At 41.0% G+C, this 14,792-nt stretch overlaps 1 protein-coding gene across 6 annotated transcripts in view; it reads right to left on the bottom strand.

Moving 5' to 3' along the window:
- Positions 1–13,754, bottom strand: part of LOC117818662 (protein FAM214B) — a 31,443-nt gene extending 17,689 nt beyond the window's left edge. For 2 of the 6 annotated variants that reach the window (XM_034691622.1, XM_034691627.1), the window contains exon 1: positions 13,374–13,750. The gene's annotated coding sequence lies outside the window, so the exon portion shown is untranslated. Of the gene's footprint in view, positions 1–2,898; positions 2,962–4,251; positions 4,448–13,373 lie in introns of all 6 variants that reach the window. The other 4 variants (XM_034691624.1, XM_034691621.1, XM_034691625.1 and 1 more) reach the window with 4 other exon arrangements.
- Between the last annotated feature and the right edge of the window lie 1,038 nt (positions 13,755–14,792).

A 14,792-nucleotide genomic window follows, 5' to 3' on the forward strand; every position in this document is an offset into this window, starting at 1 on the left:
GAGATGTGGGGACAAGGGAGGGCGAGGAGAGGGTTGAAGGCGAAGCAGACTGAGACAGCATGAATGACAGAGGAAGGTAAACTGAGAGAGAGACATGGCAGAAGATTGAGATGATGCCAAGTTTCTGTTCAGTTTTGGCAGCTGTTTTTTAAACAGCAAAGCAAGAAGAAACTGTAATAATGAGCACTTACTGCTCCATACCAGCACTGCTATTTAAGATCTTGAGCTCCAGACTACAAAACAACACACTCACACACTCCTGTTCCTTTAAGCCCATGTTGTCTTCCATATATGGAAAAAAAGAGGTGTGTCTAATCTACGAAGAACCTCCTCCACTCAAGGGCACTGTGAGTGCAGCTGAGGAGAAAGAAGCATTGAAAACACTCGCTCACATTCCATCAAACACATGCATTGATGCAATCTTGACTAAAGAGTATGGCAGTGTTTGTTTTGATGTTTTTTGTGACAGCATTGGGGTTGGAGTTTCTTCACCATGGCATGTGAAATATTTCTTAACATGCTGTCACAGGAGTTTTCCTGGGCCTCTCAAAGTGACACCAGCTGTGTTTTTTGGGGCGATTTTACCCACCAACACTAAACGGTCACAGCTCTCACAAACTGAACAGCTCTCAGTTCTTGACTCTACCAACCCAAAACCTGCTTGTGAATATCAGTTTGCCACAGTTTGGAAAATCAAAAACAAGGTCCAATTCACCCTCCTCTTCAGGGAGGGAGAGAACAAAAGGGGGAGAGGAAGACAGGAGGAGGAGGAGGAGGAGGAGGAGGAAGGGTGGGAAAGGAAAGTCTGTGTATGTGTGTGAAGGGGGGGCTGTGTGTGCTGAACATGTTTAAAGGGGCATGGACACACGTATGTTGGTGTCTGTTTCTTCTGGTATGTCCGGGTGTGTCTGTAGCCCACTGATGGACGTGTGTGTCATTGCTGTGCAGGGCTGTGTTGACTTAGAGCCATTGCATTTTGTGATGCAACGTTTCTGGTTTTACTGTAACCAGTTAAGTAAATGAGTATGCAGTCGTATGGCAGATATGTATAAAGATTTATGTTCATGCCGACAATGAGTGCATATAATTTTCTTTTCTGCCCACATTGACCATGAAAGCCATTTAAAATTTTGAATGATGAATACAATGAAACAGTGTGGAAAACGGGGCGCTGGTGGCCTAGCGGTCAAAGCGCCCCACGTTTAGAGGCTATAGTGCTTTTTTTAACTCTTCCCTTTTTTGTGCAACACCATTTAAAGGATTTAAGTGCTAATTTAAAATGGGCTTTCCTTTTACTTTTATAGCAGATGCTTCCTGTCCCAGACTTCATATTGTATTTAAATAGCCTCAGTTATTACATTAACTACATTGCTTCAATTTCTGACCTTCCTGCTTTTATTTCTCTGCAGACTAGGGAGTCTTTGCACATACAATATGATATGATACATGACAGTATAATACAACCTAGTACAGTATCATATGATTAGGTCCAGTACAGCACAATGCCAACAAGACAATATGATAGAGTACAATAAGATACAGTACAGAAGAATGATACCATACACACACTGATGGGATGTGACATGATACGACACAATGGAGTACAGTAGGGCATGGCATAGTATCATACAGTATAGTACAGAATAATTTTTTTTTTTTTGTGCTTTTAATGTTTCTGCTCCCTCATCCTGGTCTGAGCTTCAAGCTCACCTAAAACTGGATTGTTTCATTCGATTAGAGGATTTTAAAACTAGGATTAAGGATCATCTGATCAGCTTGTGCACATGTTTTTCTGCTTAACACCACTAATGTATTAATTGACGTAATCGTTATGTGTTATTGTTTGTTGTTTTGTCTTGTTGTCTTTGTGAAACTCTTTATGGTGCTGTCTTGGCCGGGACTCCCTCGTAAAATAGACTCTTTATCTCAATGGGAATATTCCTGGTTGAATAAAGGTTAAATGAAAGATAAATAAAGAAATACAGTACAGAATAATATGATGTGATACCATACAGTACGAATGTATTTTTATTTTGGTGATTTTAATTTCTTGTGTTGAGTTTTAACATCTTATTTTACCTCTAGTGTTTCCTCATTACGATATCATGAGAGCATTTCCTCAGTTCGTTCAGCAACTTCATTGTTATTTATTATTTACTCATTTTATTTTTTATTGTTTTTATTATTATTGCTGCATATATTGTGTTCTTAACCTTAGGATTGTGGGGTGGGTTTGGGGTTGGGGCTGGGGGTGGGATCTTTTTCTTAATTTATTCTATTTTAGGTTGTTTTTATGTACAGTACTTTGTGTTACAATGTCATTGTATGAAAAGTGCTTTATAAATAAAGTCTGATTGATTGATTGATTGAAAGGGATGCCATGCAATGTTATAGGATATAACATAATACAATTGCAGTACAATAGGACACCACAAAGTACAACACCATACTGTATGGTAGGATATGATACAATAAAATAAGATAAAGTACAATGCACTTTATTGTCCCCCAGGGGAAATGTGCACTTGGACTCGAGTGCTGCACACGCTTAACTAACTCCACAGTAGTATTAATAAATAATAAATCAAACCAACACATCTACAGAGAAACACACACCCAAAGGAAACCACAAACAACATCTATTGCACATTACCATATTGCATAAGATCTGCACAAAGCAACATGAATGAAAGAAAAGCCACAAGCCGTACAGCCACAAGAAACATTACTGCAAAATGCCATCCCACTCTCCTCTTTAAGTCACTGGTTTTACAGTCGAACAGAGTAAGAAGTGTCACCTGATAATTTGACTGATCTCATCAAAGATCCCAAAACTAAAGCCTAACCATCATCAGACAGCAGATTCATTCAAGATGTTTCCTTATCATGCATATTTACCTTTCTGGAGCCCATTAACAGTCTGGTGAGATGAACTCTCTCTGGATGGGAATGTTTGACCAGCTGTGTGTTGATAAAAAAAAGAGACATGTCTCTTTAAGTCACAGCGTTTAACTTGGCAGCAAGAAGAAATGTGCGCTTGAGTTCTGTGCTCTGCCATTTATGCAAAGTAGCTAGATTTATTTGACTAATAAATCCCTGATGGTTTTCGCTTTATTTATAGTACTCAGCGAGCTATAAAGGCTGAGTAATTTCATGATGTCTTAAGTTAAATTAAAGGATTGGTTTTAGGTCTAAATAGGAAACAGACTCTGCTGAACACAGCCTTTTATTGAACCACGAAACTATTCAAAGCAGTCCTAATATAACTCCTGTGTTTCCACATACACTAATACATCTCTCCAACCACTTCCACGATCAATTCCAACGTTCATTTATTCATCCAATATGCAGCAGCACTGTGAGATGATGTTTCTGTATTCTGTATCATGTCATCACTTGATTACATTTTCTCGTAGAGATAAATTCAACTCGTGCACTATTTCATTTTAAACACATACATGTTATCTAACAGTGTTTTTTACCTACTAATACACATCTCGCACTAAAACCATGTCAGGATTGATTTTTCTATCTAATATTTAATCCTTCAACGTGCTGGAGAAGGTGTTTACTCTGTACTGGTGACCGGTCAGAGAAGTTAGGACACGACACACATTGAAGTTTGTTCATTATTAAAAGAGAAGAGGAAGCCAAGCTCAAGAAGTTATTGATATGTACTTGAGGAAAAGAGGAGGACAGAGTGCAATTGGAAGAAATGCAGAGATGGGGAGGAGTATGGCACCCAGAGTCTTGGTGACAGGCCGGGCCAGCTCAGAGGATGGAATGTTCCAGAGAAATATGTTGCCTATTCATGGAGGACAGGAAATAAAGCTCTCTCTCTCTCTCTCTCTCTCTCTCTCTCTCTGTCACTCGATCTCTCTCTCTCTCTCTCTCTCTCTCCCTCCCTCCCTCCCTCCCTTTCTCTCCCTCTCTCCCTCTCTCCCTCTCCCTCTCTCTCTCTCTCTCCCTCCCTCTCCCTCTCCCTCTCTCCCTCTCTCTCTCTCTCCCTCTCTCTCCCTCTCTCTCTCTCCCTCTCCCTCTCTCCCTCTCTCTCCCTCTCTCTCCCTCTCTCTCTCTCTGTCTCTCCCTCTGTCTCTCCCTCTGTCTCTCCCTCTCTCTCCCTCTCTCTCTCCCTCTCCCTCTCTCTCCCTCTCTCCCTCTCTCTCTCTCTCTCTGCACCTCCCCTGCCTCCCCTGCCTCCCCTCTCAGTCCTCTCTCCTTCACCCTAAATTCAGCTGCCTGTCTTTTTACCTCTCTCTTTTCACCTCGTTTTCTGTGTATTTGCTTATTTCTCCCTCCCCCTTCTCTTGTCCTTTGGGTATTTTTTTCTGTCCATCTTCCCACAGTTTCAAAGTAATTCCCGTCTTCCTCTTTCATGCATGGGGAACTCGCACAGCATGGTGTTTCACCACTCAGACTGGTAGCAGCAGATAGTCCAGCCTGCCATCTGGGCAGTGAAACAAAAAGAAAGAAGGAGAAAAAAAAACATCACTTTCTTTGCAATGTGGCTTACTAATTCGAGAAGATTATGACAGCAGGTGGAGCTCATTTACATCCCCATTTTAAAAGATTTCCCAACAGTGAAGTAAGTGGAAAATGAGAACACAACAAATCACATCTTCGCACCTAGCAAGGGGAAAAGTGTCAACCTTGATTCTAAATGGAAGTAAAGGTTACACTCTGATGATTACGGATACACAGAGAGGCTCATCCAGTTTGGCAGAGAGAGGTCTGGCTGGGGTTAATCCTGAGATCAGTCCAACACAAACACACACCCACACACACATACACCCACACACACATACACACCCACACACACACACCCACACACACGCTTGCAGTCGTTAAGCAGCAGTTAATAATGAGACGCTCTGGTAAGACTCTATGTTACTTTATGAGTGTTTTGCAGGACCCGTTTCTTCAATGCTGTCATCTCGATCTACATGAAAATATGACAGTGATACTTTGATGTAGCAAAACATCCAACTAAAGATCCAATGAAACTACAATTTATAGCCTATAACCATAGACTGTATCAAATATGAACGTAGTATCCGTGACGTCACCCATCTGTTTCTGAAGCTCTGTTTTGAGGCCAGTCAGCGGCAGCAGCCATATTGCTGCTCTCGAGCGATTGTGACGTTAAGAGGCGGGCTTTGAGCCTCCTAGCCAACAGCTTCAGTGTTCCCGCCTGTCAATCAAGTCAGCTGTGCCTCTCATTGGAAGACACGTAATCTCAATATCTCCAAAATTGCTGCGTTAGAAAAAAATTCACCCCCCTACAGTGTGTGCCGATCGAGAAATGAGCTATCCAGACTACACTCGTCTTTTGTACCAGGCTGTAAACATGTTTATTTCTGCTGTAAAGATCAGCTTTTTTGAATTGGTGTGTATGTGGTTTCAGGTACTTCCGGAGCCAGCCTCAAGCGGATCCTCGATGAACTGCAGTTTTTAGCACTTGGACTCATATTTTTAGACTGGAGGTTGCCGCATGCCTTTAAATGTCACTCTTGGTGTACATGTGTCATTGTTAGGGACTACAGTGATGTCAGGGATAGGCTATGCGGCAGCAATGCTAGCTGCTTCGTTAGTCCATAGAGTAAGGCTTACATCATCATGCTAACAATCAGGTGTGCTAACACATCAATCGGGCTACTGAATTATTTGGTTTTGTTTGAGTTTCACCGCAGCAATAAGCCATTTATTTCTGTAGTAAAAACTTAAGGTTATCCAAGTTTAACATGTTGATATGATGAATACAATGAAACAGTATGAAAAACGGGGCGCTGGTGGCCTAGCGGTCAAAGCGCCCCACGTTTAGAGGCTATAGTCCTCTCCGCAGAGGTCGCCGGTCCGACTCCCGGCCGGTAGACCATTGACTGCATGTCCTCCCCCGCTCTCTACTCCTCACATTTCCTGTCTCTCTTCAGCTGTCCTATCCATTAAAGGCGAAAAAGCCCCAAAATATAACTTAAAAAAAACTGTATGGAAAACAGAATCCATAAAAAGCTATTCTTATGCAGCGTAAAGCTATCCATGAAGATTGCAGGCTATAAGTTGATCACTCTGTAGCTGGTAGCTGGGCTCTTTAAAAAGACCCAGTCTACAAAAGGACCAAGACTAGACCTCAACATAGACCATTAAGTCTGAACTGAAATGAAACAGTCTTTTCTTCAGGCGACCTGCTGTTCACACCCTTATCCTATATAAGTGCTGCTTCTGTCATTTAGCATCCTCGAGAGTGGAACTAGCCAACAACAAACATCACATAACTTAACCGAGCATTTTAAAGATTATTTGAATTTTCAGGGTCCCTTTACTTTTGAACATTTTTATTTATTGAAACCAATCACTTACATTTAAAAGTGCATTGCTCTGTCACTCAAGAGTATGCCATCTCAAATGAATTGGTACATAATGAATCTCAAGATTTGGATGCACTTGATGAATCCTCCAAGGGAAAACTAGTGCACATTTGTCAGCCGTTAGCCTTCAACATGCCACTGTGACGCAGTTGGCCATGATATGTGCCCTTTGAATGATGCAGCCCCTGAGTTTGGGCACAGCTTGTGAGTAATCTTGTTAGCTTGTTATTGAGCACTTGACCATATATTCAGTCCAACTGGTGACTGTTTTTCCACCAAGTCATGACACTGACGGATGGTGTCCTTGGCCTGATACTTTGGGCCACAAACACAACACTTCCGAGGACTCAGCTCGCTGCAGTTGGAACAAAAACACTCAGGCCCAGCTGTTTCCTGGCTCAACAAGATGCTCAAGACTGGCAAAGCACGCACACAAACTATTTGTGCTGAACCACAAGTGTACAAATCCAGGAACAGATATGCCCTAAAGATAAACAACAGGCCCCAGGGCTTTACTTCTTTCTGTATATTGTGTAAAAGCACTCACTTCCATTCAGGTTATTAACTGTGGATGCAAACAAACAAACACACACAAAAATTCTATAACCCACAGGCATTTCTGTACAGCACTGCTTTAAAACTGTTTGGGAGACATACTAATGCTTTCAGGATATACAATTCTGTGCTCTTTTAATATTACCATAAACATGACTTTGCAACTGGCTAGTTAAACTGGTCCAGTTCAGTTATACACTGTAAGCATAGACGCTAGACAAAGGCAACATGTTTCTACAAATTAAGGATCACCACCTTGAGTTGGTTCATGTTCTCTTCTAATATATTAGAATATTTTAATTTGAGTTTACGAAAACCTCTTTTCAAGCTATGTAAATAATGTTTTTTCTTGGTCCAGCAGTAAATTAATCCACAATCATGGGGAAGACTGCTAACTTGAAACTTGTCTAGAAGATGATCATTGACTCCCTCCACAAGGAGGGGAAGTCACAGATGGTCTTTGCCAAAAAAAAATTCTGGCTGTTTGCAGAGTACTGTATCAAATTAATTTGGAAATCAAGCCTCTTGAGTCCGAAGAAGGAGTGGAGCCGCGTAGAATCCAAGGTGTTTGAGGTCCAGTGTGAAGTTTTCGTAATCTGTGATCATTTAAGGTGACGTGTCATCTGCTGGTGTTGGTCCACTGTGTTTTATCAAGTCCAACGTCAGCTGCAGTATTTACCAGCGGCTTTTGAGATGATGACTTTCTTTTCCAGCAGGACTTTGCAGCTGTCCACAACGCCAAAACTCCTACCCAGTGGTTTGCTGCCTATGATAGTCCTGTGCTTGATTGGCTAGCCAACTTGCCTGTTCTGAACCCCATAGAGAATCTCTGGAGTATTGTCAAGAGGAAGAGGAGAAACACTCAACCCAAAAATACAGATGAACTGAAGGCTGCTTTCAAAACAACATGGGCTTCAATAACACCTCAGAAGTGCCAAAGGAGGATCACCTCCTATTGATTCTGTAATTTGTGGTAAAGCTGCCTTTTTCTATTGATCTCAAGTGAATTAAATTATGAAAAAAAATCATGCTATTCAAATTTTTTTAGATGCACCTGTAATTAATGAATTTCCAAGGTGTTGGTATCACACTTTTCCAACCAGGAACATTTATTAAATTCTATAAGTAAGCCCTCATATGTAAGTGACAGATGATGCACGCAAAGGCCCGGCATGCCATTTATTCCCAGCCCTGACAAGATGAAGGGATGGAAATAAAAGCAGCACAGGGAGATGGGGGTTGGTGAGGGTTATGAGACAAATGACAATCTACCAGAGAGTAATGGACAGAGGAAAAGGGACAAGGTCGAAAGGGAGAGGGGCCGAGGATGCACAGGTCTTAGCTTGATAAGCTCTGTGCTGACCTGACCTATATAATGAAGTGAGATACATCTGAAGCTTGTATGGAAGCCATTACAACAGACTCCAACGCTCACAGGCTATATAGATTATATATAACATGTGAGTATGATGGGTAGGTACTCCATTAGGAGTAAGTCTGAAATTATTCCCATTTATAAGGCTCCCGGCACTGGGTTTAACACATATTTGATTCATCGATAGCACCAAAGAGGCTGTTCTTTATTTAAACCCTTATTTGATTTTTACTCATTTGACTCTTTAGCTCTCAAACAAAACACGCTCAGCTGTTTTTCTTGGGCTCAATCTAAAATTGACTTAACAAGCAACAGTGTTTAACCAACATAGTTCTTGGGCAACCTATCCACTATTATTCACCCACATACTTGAGTTTCAGAGCTGTACATTAGTCTGCAATTATCATTTGATGTGTCAACATTTTTTCCAGTAATCACATTTAAACAACTCATTCTTTCTTTAAGATGTTACTTTTTAAATCCAACCAGAACCCAAAGTGACGCTCTCAAATACATGGTGTGTTTAACCTTTGTAAATAATGTAGTAAACTGTATAAATAATGGACGTAGTATCTGTGACGTCACCCATCTGTTTCTGAAGTGCTGTTTTGAAGCCAATTATCGGTGGAAGCCATATTGGATATGCAGAACTCAACATAACTGCTGTCGAGCTAGCATGAGGTAAAGAGGCGGGCTTTGAGCCTCCTAACCAACAGCTATAGTGTTCCCGCCTGTCAATCAAGTCAGCGGTGCCTCTCATAATGGAAACTCAATCTTTATATCTCCTAAATTGCTGCATTAGAAAAAAATTCACCCTCTCTACGATGTGTGCCGATCGAGAAATGTGCTATCCAGACTACACTCGTTTTCAGTACCAGGCAGTAAACATGTTTATTTCTGCTGTATAGATCGGCTGTTTTGAATTGGTGTGTATGTGGTTTCAGGTACTCTGTTAAAATCTGCAAATGCTCCCTCTTGAGAAGCTTAAATAAGAAGGTTTTGGTTGGAAATATAATTCAATTTCAATAAATAATTCTGCAATAATGTGAATGTGCCTGTCATTACTTTACAATGCCTGATGCAAGGTTATTAAATTGCTTTCAACCCCTTTTCACAACACTAACCCCTCTCAGTTCCTATTCATTTTTTGGACATTTCGTTTTTATGAACGAGTACATTGTAAATCCATGAGTATTCACTGACAGCACGAATACAGCCAGAGGAAAAACTCCTGATTCTGAACTGGATATCACAGCACTTTGCCTCTCAGGGTGTAACGTCAAACCATGTTGATTTATTCAGCAGGTGATACTGCCGCCCTGCCATCCTTCTCACTCTCAGTGCGCTTGTGTTGCTAGCTGTGTTTCAAGGGGACAGGAAACAAAACTCAAGATGTTTCTCAGAATGTGTGATGCTGGTTTCTCATTAATAAAAAAATAAGCATTACTGAATAAAGAAAGTGAGGTACAGTAGAGATTTTTTTAATCTTCTAAAACATTAAATAGGAATGTAAATTAGCTGCATGTAGTGGGTTGTAGTCAATTCTCTATATTGCCATGCTGCAAGGATTCTACTAATGCAATGATCCTAATTGACTATAGACTTAAATACTATTACTTTCATATGAACTTTTATGTGCTCAATTATTCAACACTAATGCTTTGCCATTGGCGTTTCCTTCAGTGCCCTATAAATAGATTAGTCTATTAGTGACAGTTAGTTAAGGCTATAGAGTTACAGTTGCCAACAGGTATCACTGTGGATTTGAGAGAGGACTAAAAGTTTATTTTATCAACAGACAGTTAAGTGGACTAACTGACCTTTAATGGTAAGCCTGACATTGGTTTAGTTATTGTGCGTGTGGGTGAAGATCCAAAGTGGCAGCATGAAGGTTTCAGGGTCATAGTGTTAATGGTCACAGCTGCAGAGGTGCTGTTTAAGGGGAAGGCTGGGGTTAAGAAAGAAAGAAAGAAAACATTTACTCCAAGCGGCAACCTCCAGTCTCAAAATTTGAAGCCCATGCGGAAGTTTTATAAACTGCAGTTTATCGAGAATCCGCTTGAGGCTGGCTGCAGAAACACCGGAAACCACGTAGACATGAATGGGAAAAAGACGATCTTTGCAGCATTAATAAACATGTTTACAGCCTGGTTTAAAAAATGGCTTGGCTCTACGTAGCTAATTTCTCTATCGGCACACACTGTACGGGGGGTGAATTTTTCTGTGACGCAACGGTTCAGAAGATAATAAGATTACGAGTTTTTGCCCAAATAAGGACATGACTGACTTGTCTCCCGGATGGGAACACATAGCTGTTGGCTAGGAGGCTCAAACTCCGCCCCTTTATGTCACACTCTGCCTGGTTGAGTTCCACATTTCCAATATGGCTGCCACCGTTGATTGGCTTCAAAACAGCGTTCAGGAACAGATGGGTGATGTCACGAATACTACGTCCATTATTTATACACTCTATGATTTACTCACACATACATAAAAAAGCATGACCTTTGACCTGTCCTCTTGTTAATTGTATCTTCTGATCTCAAACTACCTCTGCTATGTCCTCCGGCTGCATGAGACATTGATGAGTAAACAGCCATCACCCGGTTTGGCTCTCTGTTGAAGTGATTCTCAAACAAAAGTCTGTAACCCCTGAGGGAGTCATGAGACTGTCAGAAACACGTATACTGATTTGAACTTTCGACCAAAAGTTTGTGCATACAAATAAAGCATAAAGTACAATAATAAAAACTGATTTAAAAAGGAGGATTAGAAAGCATCAGTTTATTTTCCTATCAGCACTATTTCTTGATGACACCTAAAGGCTATGTATTAAAATAAATATCATTATGACGCTCAGGACAAACACTGTATCCAAAACTGCATTTGGGAGCCACTTTCCCCAACCCTTTAAACCCCTAATTGGTGAATATCTCTTCATTTAATAATGGTAATTTAGCTGTAATACAGATGCAAGTACAACTCATGCAAACCCACACACACATACATGCACACATTAGAGATCAATATAGCCCCAGAGCAGTGTTGAGTGGTGGATCTAACCCACATAATCATGTGTAATCTCTGACATCAAATCCTGCAGAGACACATTGGAGGGCTGACAACAAGCCTTCATCAGCTCAAAGCATTTAACAGCCACCCCCACCTTTCCACACACACACAGAGAGACACACACATTTAGAGTACTGTCAGGTTCAGGCACTATAAAGGAAAACTGCAACCATGAAGCATTATCACTCAGTCATATAGCCATAAACAGGTACAGGGGGTATATTCCTTTTGTTAGCATTGGTTAGGTGCACAGAGGGGAACTGTGTGACCCGTAAGCCTCACCTTTAATATTACTGGATACCAATTGAACTAAACATGCACACAACTGTACACTGTCTGTGAACTGTCGGTAAGAAGCGATACTGGCAGACTAATGTTTGTCAGAAGCTGTAACACTGTTAGTCTTGGCTTAATCTATTCAGACATAATCAGGAGAAACTGGGCTCTTACAGTATTACAAGCCTCATGTTAATGTTATGTTGACATTCTTGTAAATTGCCTAACTAGTTACTAGTGGCTCCATATCTTACCATGAAAACAGGATGGTACCCATGGCCAGGCAAGAGACTGAGCACTAAAGCTGCATTTTCCTGCAGTTAAATATGTATTGAAACATTTTGAATAAGAAAACACTCTGTAGTTGGCCACAGGGGACTCCTTGTGTTGTTTTTCTTTCATGTTAAAAATGTCCCACACGCATCCTTGCTGAGTTTTTGATCACTCCCTCCCTTTTCTAGTCTTTTGTTGTGAGAGGATTTTTCCAAGTTGCGTTGTCTCTACAGAACAGACTGCACTGAAAATCTTTTGTTCTCCCTATGTATATTTGTGTTTGGGAACTTAACTCAAAGACCGTTTTTGCACTGGGGCAAGCCTAGGCCTAGGACCCAGGCCTGCTGAACAACATGCACCTCGCCTTCAGGGTTGGTTACTGCAAAGATCTGCATGACGTCACACTCAGCTGAGGACAAAGCCCACTGGTTTCTCCTAGACAGGGGGGGGGGGGGGGGGGGGGGGGCTGTCAGAGCAAGGACAGGGAGAAGGGAGAAAAATGTGGACTTGCAGATGGATTTTGCTGCTGCAGTGTGTATGTATATATGTATGTGTGTATGTGTTTGCAGAAATCTGCTATTTCTATACATGTGAGACAGCTGGTGGAGTCTTCCATGCACGTGTGCTGTATGGGTGATGCAGTAAGTGCAGTTGCATACATGTGTGCATAATGTGTATGTCAATGCCATCATGCCCTACATGTCCAGACAATGGGAGGCAGTGTATTGCAGCAGAGGATATATCACTTTAACAGCTGAGTGTGTTTTAACAATCCATGGATTTTATATAGGCTGGGCCAACACCAGTGCTTCCTCCACTGCATGATGCAATGCAACTCCCATGTGCAATCCAATGGAACAATGCACCCACTTCACTCTTTGCTGTAAGCTTAACAGTGATCATCATCATTCCTCCTACTGGGCTGCAGTCATAATCTCAGATATATGCCAGAGCATGAAGATCCCTCGTTTGGCCCATCCCATATGAGCACAATGCCAGGAGTGCATGAGTGTGCAGTTATTTTAAAATATATACATTTTTACACATGCATTTTGATGAGGCACACAAACACACAAAAACCCGCGTAGGTGATGAATACAGCGAGATTCACATCACTTTATCCCTAACCACCGCTGACTGCATGCATGCACACACACACAGAGAAAGAGTGTGTTAAGCAGACAAAGCAAGGGAACGCCCCCTACACCCTGCAAGCTACTGTCAGGTCATCAACTGGCTTAGGCTGGATTCCACTCATTCTTCATTCAGATTCATAGATTACTTGATTAATAAATGACTAAGTGTGGCAGAGTACGTGGTCAGAGTGCAAATATTTAACTTGAATCATCCAGATATTAATAAATAACCCGACATGTTCCATAGTTTCCTTATAGAGCTATATAAAGTACACAGTGCAGAAGATTAAGAGAGTGCTAGCTTGGAGAATGTGTACTTACCTCTTAACAAAGGAAGACTCTGAAGGAGGAAAAACAGCCTGGCAGCTTGATCTGACGCGTCCTTGTGGTCTGGTAGTTTGGCAGTTTGGCCTTTCAGGTATCTCTGTGTTGACTTGCTAACGTTAAAGGACGAGAATCTACTTCGAAGCTAAACGCCGTTAGCAACGTTACCTGGTGGACTTCTGATGGATGAAACACACGGACAGTTTCAGTCTCCTAATCTGTCCTGCCACATAGCTCGCTAGTTGGCTGACTACGTCCCTTCCTCTCTCTCTCTGCCTGTCTTTTTTTGTGCTCGCAGCTGTTTTCGTTGTTTCAGCCTTTTGCCTGAAATTCTCCCTCTGTCTCTTTAAGACAGCGTTTCCGGGATTTGCTACTTTATATATATAAGGGGCGGGGCTTCGCTGCCAGCTGAGCGCCTGTCATTTAAGCGATTGGCTACTTCTATTCCGTTGAACCAATCAGCACTCAGGGATGACGCCTTTCATTTTAAAACATGCAGATTTATTCAAATTCCAGCTCTGTGATTGGACAGTGGATTAACTATAGAAACGCCCAGTACACGTGCTTTTTCTCCCCTCCTATTCTTTAGCGCAAAGGATGGCCGATGTGCTCGAGCTCCGGCTGTCAATATATTATTAAAGATTGAAGATTGAAGATTGAAGAAAGCTTTATTGACAAGTGAGCTCGCAGAACACAAGGAATTTGACGTGGTGAATGGAACATTGGTTCTTAACAACAAGACAGTAAGGACAATAAATATATAAACCTAAACACAAATCCAAAAATTCTAAATAAAAATACTATCTGTACAAAGAAAAGTAAAGAAGTACTTTTAAAGACATGAAATAAGTTAAATTAGCCTAAGCCAGAGTGCACATGTAGTAGATTAATATAAGATATGTTGTAGAATAAATTACAATATTGCACATTGCCATGAGGTATTGCACCGGAAATCAAAGTATTGCGCATGTATGTGATGTATCACAGGAGTCTTTAGTGTTTTACAGTATGACTGTTCATGAGGGATACATATAATACATATAGGGATATGTATTATATATAATATGTGGTTAATATGTATGTGATGAATATATGTAATGAATATGGTGTGTGATTAATGTATATGTGGTGAGTGTAGTGTGTTGTGAATATATATAATGTATTGTATGAATTTATGTGCTTTGGCAATAACATCTCTTTGTTCATGCCAATAAAGCAAATTCGAATTGAATTGATACAGCCTCATGTTATATTTGAAAATGACAAATCGTAAGCTGAGTTAAAAACAAAAATCCTTACTTGTCTTGCAGCAGCGGCAAAAATGTGGGGTTGAAGGTGTTAATATTTAGAGTGACTATTTACATGCACAAATTGCAACCCCTTAATTTTCTCCCGTTTGCTCTGAATCAGCCTTTG

This window comes from Notolabrus celidotus, chromosome 9 (genome assembly GCF_009762535.1).
Source record: "Notolabrus celidotus isolate fNotCel1 chromosome 9, fNotCel1.pri, whole genome shotgun sequence".
Lineage (NCBI taxonomy): Eukaryota > Metazoa > Chordata > Actinopteri > Labriformes > Labridae > Notolabrus > Notolabrus celidotus.